Source organism: Dendroctonus ponderosae, unplaced genomic scaffold (genome assembly GCF_020466585.1).
Source record: "Dendroctonus ponderosae isolate FM_Combo_2020 unplaced genomic scaffold, Dpon_F_20191213v2 Dpon_F_20191213_8, whole genome shotgun sequence".
NCBI lineage: Eukaryota > Metazoa > Arthropoda > Insecta > Coleoptera > Curculionidae > Dendroctonus > Dendroctonus ponderosae.
In genome coordinates, this window is record NW_026019016.1 from 2260873 (window position 1) to 2275223 (window position 14351).

General features: G+C 34.3%; 2 long non-coding RNA genes across 2 annotated transcripts in view; one reads left to right on the top strand and one right to left on the bottom strand.

The window, feature by feature from the left end:
- The window catches only part of LOC125505445, a 9952-nt gene extending 1646 nt beyond the window's left edge, over positions 1-8306 (top strand). The window contains exon 2 of the long non-coding RNA XR_007282175.1: positions 7998-8306. This is a non-coding gene — a long non-coding RNA (uncharacterized LOC125505445). The remainder of the gene's footprint in view (positions 1-7997) is intronic.
- Positions 8307-11689: 3383 nt separating this feature from the next.
- Positions 11690-12667, bottom strand: LOC125505444. The gene is made up of 3 exons (XR_007282174.1): positions 12504-12667; positions 12173-12439; positions 11690-11947 (listed from the first exon to the last, which is right to left on the bottom strand). It is a non-coding gene; the product is annotated as an uncharacterized LOC125505444 (long non-coding RNA).
- Between the last annotated feature and the right edge of the window lie 1684 nt (positions 12668-14351).

Consider the following 14351-nt stretch of genomic DNA (forward strand, 5'->3'; position numbering starts at 1 on the left):
ACAACGTGAGTGGGGAAATTCGAATAGTTTTGGCCCAGAAAGCGAAATTTGAATATCAAACACTTAGGTTCAAGATTATGCCAAAATTTCATGTTTGCCGGCCCGTTTTTGCTCATATCTCTGAGGCAAAATGAGCAAGAACGGTTTTTAACAGGCCTTTCCAACAACCTGACTTAAGTTGAGTGATATTTTTCAAAGGTCAAAGAATAGACGGTCTGATCCAGGAGCGTTTAATTTGAGCCATGTTCCTCTAGAAATAAATCTGCAAATCAGCCAAAAATATGAAACATAAATTCCAATTTGCTGTCCAAAGGTTTGTAACATACGCTCTTCCAAGGCAAATGTTTTACCTCTGTTGATTTTTCCGGATATATTTCGTAAGATTGCAATATTCACAGTTTGTATATCGTCAAACAAACATGAAGATATAAAAGTGTATATTTATGCAAATCAGTTTTCTTGCCAGCTCTTGTCTGACTGATTTTCAATAAAATATAAAGTGGTGAAAAACAGTTAACCCACTTGCCTTTCTGAGAACTTGAAAATTTCACTTAGAAGACTGAAAATAAAGCACTAAACGCCGTCGAGGCCAGCTCACTCATAATTCCTGGTAAAACTGCCAAAACTGTCGTGAATTAAAGACGCTAGAACTCAAAGTCCCTGCCCAAAAAGTTTGCTCGAGAGCTTAAGTTAGAGCTCGCATACTGCCGCGTTGCGGTTTGAAAGGGTTGAAGTTATATAAAATTACTAAGGGAGCATCGGTTGCTACCGGGATTTTATTTTACGTAGGTAATAAATCAGTAATTGCGTTATATGGCGGAATAAAACCGCTTCAGTTTCAAATGATGCGATTTTTGCAAGAAAAATAAAAAAAATGTTTGTTTCAGAAAATTAGTCGTACATACGTCGTTTAAAAAAATCCGTACAAATCGGTTTCTTGATCCATATGCACTTGGATATTATCCGCCAACAAAACAGAGTCTGAAACTCTTTGTCCGCTGAATGTCTCTGAGAGCCAAATTTGTCTTTCTAAATGTGTTGCTCTTTGACTGATATTCGTTAGCTTTTATTTGCCATTTGGTATACCACTTTTCTGTTTCACTCCCATGAATTATGATTTTATTATGGCATTTCCTGCTAGCCTGCCGTCTGCCAGCAAAACCGTGTTATCCGCACTTTGTCGTGATGATTTTTGCGTGTGTGTCGTATATTGTTTAGATCAAAGATTCTTTATTTTACTACACCTACACCGTATATTAATAAAATGCTTTGCACCAGATAAAACACGATGTGCACATCTATAAATGGTTTTCTAATTTGGTTTTGATGATTCTTTCGAAATACATACAATATCCAAAAAATAACCGGTTTTCAAAATATCGACATAAAATATTTAGAATTATTGATTTGAAAATTTTAAAGAAGCAGGAGTATTTGATTCTGATGTTAAAACACCATTTTTATCCAGTTTAATTTTATCTTTCAGTTTTCTTTACTTGAAGAGTGGAACTGTAACTTTTGTATCAGAATTGTACTTTGCCAATGCAACCTCCGGGCGGCATCAAAAGTAACTTTGTTTGTCTCCCGTCAGCGGCAGAAAACAGCAATTTTTTCTTCTCGCCAGAGGCAAAAAAAATCATTTAGGGCCATGTCAGTGAAGGATTTCCAACCCTTGCCTGCTAAAAGATTTTCTGTCGATAACTGGGTCTAATCTGGTTATTGTCTGTACTTTTTCAGTTTTTTTCCTCCAATAATTATCCTTTCCGGTATTTATATTTTTTGTTTAGAAAAACAAATATTTGATCACAAATATTAAAAGCATCAATTTTTCTGTTTCATCTGAAGAACATCTGTTTCTGCTACATATATTTTGAAGCTGAAAAACGATAGGTACAAACAACATTTTAAAATATTTCGTTCAACATGCTATATTTAGACATTTCATTAGTGCCACATATCGAATAAACGAACAAATAATATAATTATTTAATTGCAAACATACATAAAAGGCAAATCACAGGCCTGAAACATATGACGTTATTCCGGGCCTTTAATTTCATTAATTTATTGTGTGTCAATGTAAATTTTACAGCGTTTAATTCTTTTGGACCAAATGTCTGAAATTGTATGTATGTAATTAATTTTTCATTAATCAACGAAGCCAGTCAGAGTTTATAGAGGATGAACGAAAAAAGGCGGGCTGAATGTGTTGTATAATCACAGATGACCCGAAAAATTAGCAAAAAAAAATTGTTAATTCTGATTTGAAATTTGGCAATATTTTTTTGTCTTCCACTGGCAAAATACTTATTGTTCAAAACAAATGTAAGAAGTGATACTAAAAGGCAAATAAAAATAGAAATTTTTCTAATGGAACCAGTAAGAACCAGTTCATGAGTTTTATCCCCAATTTATCCCAAAGCTTTACACCTAAGAACAACAGTTTTAGTTTTAATGTTTGATGATCTTCGGGGCGATTTTATCATAAAGAAGTTATTCGGGCGAAAGTTTGCAAAGTTGATAGAGCGATAGGGGAGTAGCTCCTTCAACTATTACTTTAAACGACCAAATGAGCATTGAACCACTTTAAAGCATGCCTTAACTGCAGAGTTGAAGTTTCATTTTTAAGAGCTAAGATCTCCCAGAAGTAAATAAAAAAAGTGAAACTAATTTTTCCTGCTTTTTAAACGTGCAGTAAGCACTGAAAAGATATTTGAATTTATTCTGTAACCACCAGTGAAGAAGTTTAGTGCTTTAGTCAATCAGTGTTGAAAATTTGCAATATTTAATAAGCTTTTTCATGTTCGAATCCCAAATTTCTCTACAGTTAAAAATGAGGGCAGCCTATCGGGGTTTCTGAAACTTTTTAATCTGTCTTTCTACAGCCAGCAGAAAAGTTTCCTACTTTGAGTTAACTAGACTAAAGAAACCCATTGAACGATGTTCTTTGCAAAGTTTCTATTTTCCTTTTCTCAATCTTGAATGTCTAGTGCTGTGGCCGAGATTAATCAGGAGTCTTCACTTGCAGTGTTGAGTTTCAGCCCACCTTTGTAAAAATTTACCTCGCTGGCTTCAAGTTTGAACCGATTTTAATGAGTTTGGCTGATAATGTAATTTTATGCGAAAATGCTAGAGCAACATTTAGTGAAACTGAATACTCTTCACTGTGAATTTATGTAATTGCGGCTGGACTGTACGTAGATTGCGGCTGGAAATCCGAGAAATGCACATAAATTCCTTTGACATTATCAGGTCAACATCTGTTTTGTATGTAGTTTTTATATTTGTTTTTAAAAATGTTTTTTTCACTTTTTTTAAATCATCTACCAGAGTTAATATAAATGGGCAAGTAAGCCAGAAGCAAAAATATATTAACGGACTCTTAAATGGTGTTCAAAGTTAATTAAAAGTTCGATTGTGACCCAATTTGAAACTTAGCGCATAAATTATTATTGATTAAAAGGAAAGTTGGGAGGTTCTGGTATTAATTGTGGACCACCGCCAAAGTTAAGCAAATCTGTTTGATATATGGAATATTTAGGGAAAATGTTTTAATTTGCTGTGCGTTATTAATGCGAGAGCAAAGTGGAACTTTGTTTCATTCTTCAACTAAATGATTCAGCCGGTGATTTCATGCTTGAGTAATATATTTTTTTTCGATAAATCTTGGAGGATTTCCAGCTGATTTGTTCGCTAGTGGGAAATAATTCTTCTAAGTCAGAGAATCGCTCCAATTTGCGCCTAATGATGCTTTCGTTATCTTAACGGTATATTCTCTCTAGGTGCTAACGGGCATTAGTCGAATTACTCTTTAAGCGCTCAATTACCCAACTTTACGATTTCGGTTTATTCTTAAGTGGATTTTTTTCGGTTTGGCAATTTTTCGAAATTATTTTATTGCGCTTCGTACCTTCATACTTTGTACTTTTTAGTAAGTAGTTTTGTGCGGATAGTTTGACTTAATTTCAGGAAAATAATTTTGTGTTAAGTTTACAGCAAAATCGGATAATACTAATTATAATTATGAAGTGCGTTAGCCATTCGGTCAATGCTTTAGTACACTAAATGTTGGATATTTTAATCAATTCCGCTCTAGCTATAGAGTTAAATAGTACGAAATGCATGGTCTCTCAAATATCATCCGAATTTATGATATCAACACACTGTTATTAAATGGACCTGTTTGCGGACGAGGAATCGCCATTTCACCTCATTGCTTAAATTTGATTCGAATCCTAAACACACTCGAAACGCAATTTAATTAATTTGAAAGAGATTACACTTAATGTTTAAAGCCCGAAATTTAGCTCGGTGCTTTTGGAATTAAATTAAGCTGGTGTCTACCAAACTGAACCTTGTTAGATAAAGTATATATACCCAACCCGTGAAATTGTTGTCTGTCTTCCAACGTTAAGAGCTTGAAGTTCTCTCAATGTCGGACTTGAACGTCGTATGCGCTGGCTCTTCTTAGTGTTAGCTTAGCTGATGGGCTGTAATAATTAGAACCACACTCGATGTTACTAGAAATTTGCACCTAGAACGCATAAACACCATTTGACCCCAGGATAACTAACTAATCAGCAGTTTGTTCGCATCAACTAAATAATGAAGGTTTATAAGGTATGGCGATTTGCTTCTATGATGTGTGCGCTCCACATCTTTATACAGACTGGACAATTCAAAATTTATTCTCACGTCTGTTCCGCATAACAAATTATTCTTTCGATTCAATCTAGTTCAACATTCAACAAAAACATTCCGACTTTGTTTTGCCTTTCAGTACAGTAGAATGAGGTCAAGAAAGGAGGCAACTGCTATCAGACAATGAAAGAAAACTGCATGAACCGAACAGAAACAATCCACAAATCTGCCACTCAGCTAATCAACAAAGATCGATTCGCATTAATCACTGTGAAAACATCTTTGCATCCAATATTACATCAAGTATGTTGAGAACCATTTAATAGTGAAGTTCCAGCTGTTCAAAATTAGACTGCTTAATTATACTGAAGCATAGTTTGGTGTTTCGCAGAACATCTACGAGGAATAGTTGGTTATTTTAGAGCCGATTTTGAGGGTCCTCAACAATGAGTTGCAGATGCAACGTAAATTGGTTCAATAATAATTAGCTCAAGCAAATATTTAGCTAAAATATGGTTGCCTTGAATTGTTTAGGGTTACAGAAACATGTAGTTTTAGATGAGTTTTATATGGTTGGGGCCGATTGTTTGAAAATCCTTTTTTGTGGGAGTTTCGCTTTTATTTCTATTTCTTTTATTGAAGATTGATAAAGAGTGCTTTTGATTCCCAATAAAGAAGACGCTCGAGCTGCAAGATAATTTTTTTCACTGTGAAGTGACTTTTTTGATTAGTTAATATCTGGGAAATTTGTTGCTTTTCTGGAACGCGTTCGATACTGCCTAGGCGGTGAATGTTTCGGAAATCGTGAGAAACAAAAGGGCGAGAATGAAAAGTTGCTTGAGAGCGGCCCCTTTCATTTTGGCGGAAAAAGTCCCCACTTAATTGAATGAAACCTTTGGGCTCTTCTTAATTTCCTATCAAAAATTTCAATTTTTTATGCATTAAAATTTTCAACCGGACTTTCAGCTGTATAGTAAAAGTTGTCCTAAATAATGATCAGCAAATGGCAATTTCTGCAAACTTTTTTTCACTCCCTATTCACCAAAGACTAACTCAGCAGTGGACGCTGTCTGATACGGGAATCATACAAAGGCGAAATATTCCTTCACTGATCCAAGCGTCCACTAAACCCTCCATATTCTATTCTAGAATATTTCGGCAAAGAAATGGCAGAATTAATGCCGGCAATCGCATAACAAAGTGTTTTCCGCGACTTTTCCTTTAGGTACAATACAGCGAAACGATTCTAATTATATTCAAGGCAGCTTGCTTTGATAACCAGGCTCGCTCGTAACTTGGCGAGAGGTAAAGTTACCAACAATACCAACTTCATAATATGTCTCTGTTATATCTTTCCTGTGAAATTTACAGGGGGATATTTGCGTCCAAAGATAAAGACAAACTTGGCCTATTTGCCATAACAATGTTTAAACTTGCTTCATTCAAATGAAAACATTGCGCAAAAAGGCTTCATTGTTTCAGAGTTAAACTTTAGGCCACCTCTTTCTCAGTTCTTCCATTTGCAAATAGAGAGTAATTGAAACGAATTAATTTGCTTTTATTCAAGGAATGGGGTTTGTTCGAAAACGACAATTTTGGTTATGTGGATAGTGAATTTTGTGTGTCTGGCCACCCAGAGATTTTTAAATGTGGAAAATCTTGAACAATTTTGAGGAATTTGAAACTACTTTTGGAGCAGAAATTTTCACGACTGCGCCTTTGCGAAACAAACGATGGTAAATTGTTTTTTATAGCGAGATCCAGTCGGCATTTGCTATGTCAATAATTAATCTTTTTTCTTCTGTTCTTCTATAAGATTTTGTCTTTACACATTATGTTTACAGTAGCGTCCCCACAACGTATTATTGCCTGATGATCTAAACTACTGTGCATCTACACGTTTTCATTTTTCTCTGTTTATTTTTTAAGCTCTTTCTTGCTATTAATCCATATATTTTTTCTAAAAACTTGAACACACTGAACTCCACCACTTTTCAAAGTTTCCCAACATGTTAATGAAAACAACACTGCAGTGAAAGCGACAAATAAACGATTTATTTATGGCCCGATGCTACTAATTGCCTCTCGAACATCGACTTGATATTTTATTCAGAAACTCTTCCGCCTATCTCTTATTCTCTATTTTCCTGTTTTCGTGCCGTAACTATTAGCAATTTCCAAGTATACCGACGTTACACAACGAAACTCGGGCATCTAATTTGAATCCATCAACATCTGGAAACTTTCAGGCAAATATACGTAGTTTATCTTTATCATTTGCCGCCTAACGTCATTCTAGAAGTAAAATGACACAGATGGTACATAACAAAGACGCATTACGGTGGAAGTGCTACTTGTAATTTGGCTCTCCTGCAAGTTTTCCCGAGTTTTCGTCATGCTCAACTAGACCCACCACCTACAGAGCGGAGTTATTGTTTGACGAATTAGATTAAAAATTAACCAGGCTTCATGCTCATTTTAGGGAAAATAAAACTTTGGGGGCATCTAAACTGAAGTTTCTTCTGTTATGTGATTTGATAAGCGCGATCATATCGGGCCTAGATTTTGAAAAATTAATTTTTGTTGTTATGTGATGGATCGTCAATCAGGTGTTGAACCATGACACACGCCAAGCAACGCTCACCAGATTGTTTGCCAGTTATGAAACTTTAAGAGAATTTAAAGCGAAGTTTCCCCTTTTAAACGGTGTAACATACTCCTTTTTATCTCGCTCAGTTTTCCCCAAATATTTTTTTCAAAATCCATTTACTCCACTAAGAGATGTTTTGCAGCGCTCATCAAGTGTTGACTCAAACTTCCGCCCCTTCTCACTAGATATTTGATGAAAAATTAAACTTTTAGAGCGTTTAAAACAATTATTTTCCTTTTCAACAGTGTAAAAAGCGCGTTTCTACCTATTTACTTATTTTTAATTTTAGAATTACCCGCAAGATTAATTTTAGAAGAACCGGTTACGCAGCTAAGAGATATGTTGGAGCCTCCATTAAGTTTTGAATCAAATATCGTTCCCTACTCACTACATTTCTTACTAAAAAGCGAAACTTTTAGAGCGTTTAAAACAAAGTTTGCCCTTTCCGACGGTGTAAAAAGTGTTTTTTCACTTAATTTACGTTTTTCAATAGTAATTTTAGAACAACCGCTTATGGAGTTAAGAGCCATATTGGAGCGCCCATCAACTGTTGAATCAAATATCCAAGCCCTACTCGCTAGGATTCTTTTATGAAAAATCCAATGTTTAGAGAGCAGAAAGCAACTATTTTTCTTTCCAACGGTGTAAAAACCGCGTTTCTACCTGATCTAGTTTAAGCAAAATGACTTTTAGAAAAAATGATTAGGTGCTCAACTGAGAGATATGCCCTGCGGACACAGTCTAAGAAGAAGACGTGGACCCCATGCGATGACCAGTTCCTGCACCACATCGAGGACCATGGGCTAACTTTAAGTTAGTTATAGGAAGCAAGAGAGGCTGTTTAGGTTTAGGTTTAGATTAGGTAATTAGGTTAGTTTAGATTTAGTCATATGATGATATCTTAAGGTACACAGAGTGTTAGACACTCTAGCGATGTTAGCATTAAGGATCCATAGATTAAGTAACAGTAAGAAGTTTGTATACTTAGCTGAAAATAAATATGTTCCAAAGCAAAGCTGAGAGATATGTTGGAGCGCCCATTAAGTGTTAGATCAAACATCTGCCCCTACTCACTAAGTTATTTTATGAAAAATTAAACTTTTGGGGCGTTTAAGGTGAAGATTTTCGCTTCTAAAGGTCTAAAATTCGAGTTTCTGTCGGATCTACTTTTAGCAAAAGGAATTTTAGAAGAAGCGTCCCCCCAACTAAGAGATGTATTGGATGGTCCATCAAGTGTTGAATCAAACTCCGGCCAATTATCATGAGATTTTTTATGAAAGGTGAAACTTGGCGGGCATTTAAAGCAACCGTTTCCCTTTTTAATCGTCTGACATCCGGGTTTTGGTCTCATCTAGTTTTTGCAAAATTAATTTTTGAAGAAAAGCTTACGCAACTACGAGATTTGTTGGAGCGCCCATCAAGCGTTGAATCAAATACCCGCCAATGCTTTCCAGATTTTTGCGAAAAATTTAGCTTTGAGAGAATTAAAAGGAAATATTTGTTATTTGCAAATGTGTGAATTGCGTTCGCATCCGATTTCGTTTTGGTAAAATACATTTTTCGAAGGAATATTTGTGGTTGAGCGCCTTTCAAGTGATTCGTTAAATACCTGCCAATTCTCACAGGAATTTTTGCCAAAAGTGAAACTTTGAAAGCGTTTAGTACGAAGGTTTTCCGTCCCAATGGTGGCATCAGCGCATTTCCAGCTAATCTAGTTTATGCAACACAAATTTTAGGAGAAACGCCCCCGCAACTAAGACATGTACTCGTCTATGAAGTGTTGAATCAAACATCAGCCAATTCTCGTAATTTTTTTTTATGAAAGGTGAAACTTTAAGGGCATTTTAAGCAAGATTTCCCCTTCTTAATGATATGACAACCGTGTTTCCACCTAGCCTAGTTTTCGCAAAATGAATTTTTGAAGAAAAACCTGCGCAACTAAGCGATGTGTTTGAGCGCTTTTCAAATGTTCCATCAAACAACTACCAATGTTCACCAGATTCTTTGGCAAAAATGAAACTCTGGGGAAATTTTCCATTTTTAATAGTGAGATAAGCGCGAATCGAGCTTATCTACTTTTGAGAGTCTCCTCAAGAGAGCAGTTGTTCCATTTTCGACATTGTTATACAATTTATCTTTTCAAGAACGCATCTTTAAAACAAACCACAAATGCGCCATACGAAGTCGCAGGTTTTTTATTTTTTCGAAATAAAATATTTATGTAAAAGGAGCAGCTGCACTACAATCCTGCCAAACAATTGTTGAAGTATTTAAAATATGTCTTGCTAGCAAAGTTGAAATTGCACCATAAAGAAATGTTGGATTTCATAAATATCCAATTTTTTAAACTATTTTCTTTAACTGATGAAAAATCCTACAGTGATTTATGTCTGGGTTATCGATATCGTTCATATGAATTATTTATTTGAACATAAATGAATGGGAAATATAAATCAGGAAGACTACACAATTTAGAATAATGCATTTACGTTTTGTTTGTCGATGTGCATAGTAAATTAATTCAATTTAAATATCTCGCATTAAATTTTCCGGTTTATGAATAACCCAATTATTTCACTACCTGAGATCTACGTGACAATGTACATTAAACCGTCATGCAGTTAAATTTCTCTGCATTTTCCTGTCAGTCCGGTACGATGCGATGTAATTCCGCTGCTTGGGTTCAAACACAAAAATGTGCGCTGAGAAGCTGTCGTCAGCAACGAAGACATTTTTTTAAATGAAATATTTAAATGTGAAAAGTTAAGCACATTAATTTACATGGAAACGAAACAGTGTTGAAAAATAAAATAAACTTCTGTATCAAGTAAAACATGATTTATCTATGGATAATTGTCAGAGGGTCGATTGAGAAGAGTCACCTGAAAACGTAGCAGAAATAATTTAATAAAAACGTTTTAAAAGGTTAATAATTAGCCAATAATAACTTGACGTGGTAATAAACATTTCAAACACACACGATCTACATGATTTTCTGTCTGTATTTGAAGTTGAAAATTATTTTCATCAACCAACTGACCCCAAATGAAAAACCGTCGCCTCTGGCTCTTGAAAGCAAATGGTTAATTCTAAAAGTTGAAAAATTTGAATATTCATAAACTGTAAGATGAGCCCACAGTGTGGACATTTCTCCATTTCCGTAGCAATTACAGCACTAATTACGTTACTAATGTTGGCCTAAGCTGTACTTAATTTTGCTCCGGATATTTTTCCTCGTTTTGAATAAGCTGGTTTAGAAGTAAATCCCGACTAAAATTGCGATACGAAAATAAAACCGTGTGATATTTTTGCAAGCAAATTTACTGATTGATCGGTGATTTGTTTAAAACAAAATTAAGTGCGGTTGAAAGGGGCAAATAGTTAAAATTAGAATACATATCGATTAGGCCTGTTAAGGCATTCAGTTGTGCACTGTAGGTTAATAGAACTAATATATTTAGTTCTTATTGACTTGGTGTTCACCATTCCTGGTTCTATTTTTATTCCCATTTTTTTTAATTGCTGAATTATTCATCCTCTATCAAATGTCGCACGACGAATTATATTTAATGACTGTAACCTCCCAACTTATGTACTCCATTGTGATCTATTTCCGAATTTTAGGGCTTTGGGTATGGAGTAGGCGTACTACAAATAAACTCATATTTAAACTGATGAACGGTTTGAGGGCCATTTGTTAGTCGCCCACGATATTTGGGTCTGTTGACCCAAAACTAAGGGTTTTAGAAAGTTTAACACCGTGATAGTTCATTTCTCTATGAGCTCAGAATCAGCATCAAGAGAGTTTTTTTGCAGCCTTACTTGTTTCAAATTTTTATAATAATATACGACATATATCAAAATCCATTTGGTCTCAAAAGCCTTCAGGTTAAATAGACCGACCAGAAAGTAAACCCTGTTTCGAAGTTTTCTTATAATTAACACCGCCCTACCTTTGTCACTTTGGAAAGTTCGCCGGGATATTGCCCAACCTTTTTAATTAATTCCGATTGCAAAGTTTCTCATATTGTTTTCCACTGGAAGGTGGATTGCTTGAAACGACCCTATATTTTGTAAATGACACAATAAATCTGACTGCAACATGGAAATTATTTCACGTTTAAGCGGCACGGGAGTATGTACCTAAAGAGTGAAACTACGCTTTTGTGGCTTTCAAATATACTCGTAATTTGGACAGAAAATGTGAGCAAATGAACAGTTGGACTCTATTATAAAAGTTCTGTTGTTAGTAGCGTTATAAATTGGATCATAGTTTGTGTATTTTATTATTTTATATACATCATTGTATGCATGAGGTCAGGATTTGTTTCATTATTTTGTGATCAATGGCTTTTCTCGAGAAAGAGCTTTCTTTTTTTCTTCGAGATTCGACCGATAGGAAACATAATTATTTATTTGATTAACAGAATTGTGTAATGCATATTTTTTTAGTTTCGTACGGTTTATAAACTTGATAGTTTTTGGCGGTTTTGCAATCTAAATTAACTCATTTAAGCGACTTGTTTACGTCGCTTCAGCTGCACTCATATATTAGATGGAAACGGAAGTTTTTCCCATTCAAACCGTGCATTTGATCAGGCTGGAAAAGTCATAATCTTCGTAGGTAGTTTCAGCTTCATGTTGCTTTCTTTTGAGCTAAAAATCCTTTATATTAAGCTTATTACGGAGAATATTTAATTGTACAAATTCGTACTCAATATAGCTGTGTATTTCTCCGAGGGGTTTATGTTTAGAAAACGCTCTTTTAGTTGTTAAATGCGTACAAATTTAGTTAAAAACAATCTTATGCGTTATTCAACAGTTGAAATTTCGCAAAATATTTATTTCTTTGGAAAAGTGTAATTCTATTCCTCAACTTACTTATATCATTTACTGTGCTCGACCCAACTTTTCTATTATAAAATTACACACTCTAATCATTCTTATTGTATTTTTTAAGTCGAGTAATGTGTTTTTCTAGGAGGCTTGTTACTTCTTACAAAATGTACACACATTAAAATTTTTATGGGTTTTCTTCTAACTGATTTTGATCTAACTATCGTTTGCTGGACTGGAAACTGGGCTTTCATTGATAATTATGTATAATTTCAAGAGTTTATTGACCAAAATATTCACATCTCCGTTAGACTTAAAAAGGATTATTAATTTCGAAAATAACGAACATTTGAAACATTTTTTTGCTGCTACTTACATCACTGAAACGGAGCTGCTAAGCCCGTCTATAAAATTACTTTCGGTTCAGCATGTTTTGATTCATGCAAGCCTATAGATCGCTCATATTTCATCCATCTAGTATCTTTATATTTACAATGGCAATTTCCACAGTTGTTCCTAGATGAAGGTTTCCGACATAAATCAACATGACATAATTATGATTTAGTATAGTTACCTACTGATCTAGAATGGTAGCCATGCAATTCTACGCCAAACCGATCTATATTAAAGCCGTGTCGCTTCTCTATTTATTGAATTTTATTCCCAATTTAAACAGCATTTCAAATCAGTATTTAACGTCAATTAGGATCAGAGAGCCAATGCAAGCGTTAATATAATTTTGGTTTTATTGCAAATCCCATAATGTCAATAGGTTTGTTTTTTAGATTTCTGGACATTTCTTGTTTTATGCTCAGTTTAAAACAGTGGCAGCTCTACTTTCGGCGAAACGATCAGTTAACGAGCACAATGAAAAATGTTCTTAAACCATACATAAACAATAAAAACAATTGTACATGTAAATGTAATGATACATATTTCGACTCTTTTAATCATGTAGATTTCTTCGCGTACTTGGGAATAAATGGAAACTTGTTATTAAAGTAATCAATTACTCTTTATCCGAATAAATAAAAACCTCCAGTTTAAAATATAAACTTGTGCTGAGGCACTATTTAAGTTTATTAATTATTTAATCATGAATTGTTTTTGAACATACATTTTATTCCACTATAATTTTGTGTCATTAATATACCGTTTTAAAATAGTCGATGAATCAGCTTCTTGATTACGGCAATCAACGCTCCATAATTGCCCCTGTTTACCGAGTTTCTAATTTTGAAAATTGTAAAACAATCAATTGGCTCCAAAGTATTGTTGTCAATATTGCGCTGATTGCAACTTTCATATTAAACAATTTTTCGGCGAACGGTGATGTCAATATTTACAATGCATGTTATTTAATATTTCATAAAACTCGAAACTCCGGGTAATTCATGTCGCAAAATTGCCTCGCTGTTTAGTTTTAATGAATGTTTCGGACACCGTTGGAGGCAAAATGTCTGGAATTAAAAACCGACAATTAAATAGGGCTTGAGTAGGAGCGTTCTTTTTGAATAAAACCATATATCCATGCTCTCCCAGGATTATGCTGTGCAGCTTGTTTAATTATTTTTAATTCAAGAGACATCTCTATTGTTCCATCTTGATATTCACGTTTTAGTGAACGTTTTTTTATGATGACCTTTCATAATATGGAAGTTTTAAATTAAGTACACACTTTTGACTTGAGAATTAAACCAAATTGTTCCATTATACTTTGCAATTATTTAAATAGACATAAGATAGGTAACAATCGATATAAAGATTTATTGTCTATAGTATATCTTAACGTGATATTTTTGTTCATCTCTGCTAAGAAAATAGTTCGGGTTTTTGTGACTGGTGCCCTTACCTGAGTGCTTGTTTCGTTTCATCGAAATAGCAGATAATAGTTAAGTTCAATGCAAAAATTTGCCAGATTTTAAGAAAATTACAGAAGTGTTGGGTCGATTTTTTCAAAAAATATTAAGTTTTAACGAATTTTACATAATTTACATTTAAAGGATGCGTATAATGCAACACGCTTGTTGGAAAGAATCGACATATACAGCTCAAATTAAGCAGGTGTTGAGCGCACAGAAACTGTTACGGACGATATTTTCCTTACTACTTACACCTCAAAATTTTTTTATACATAATAGAGCTTTTTAAGTTGAACGTAATCCATTGAGCGTAAAACACAGAAGTAAAATTTTAATTTTCATAAAATTTTATGAGGTCAGAA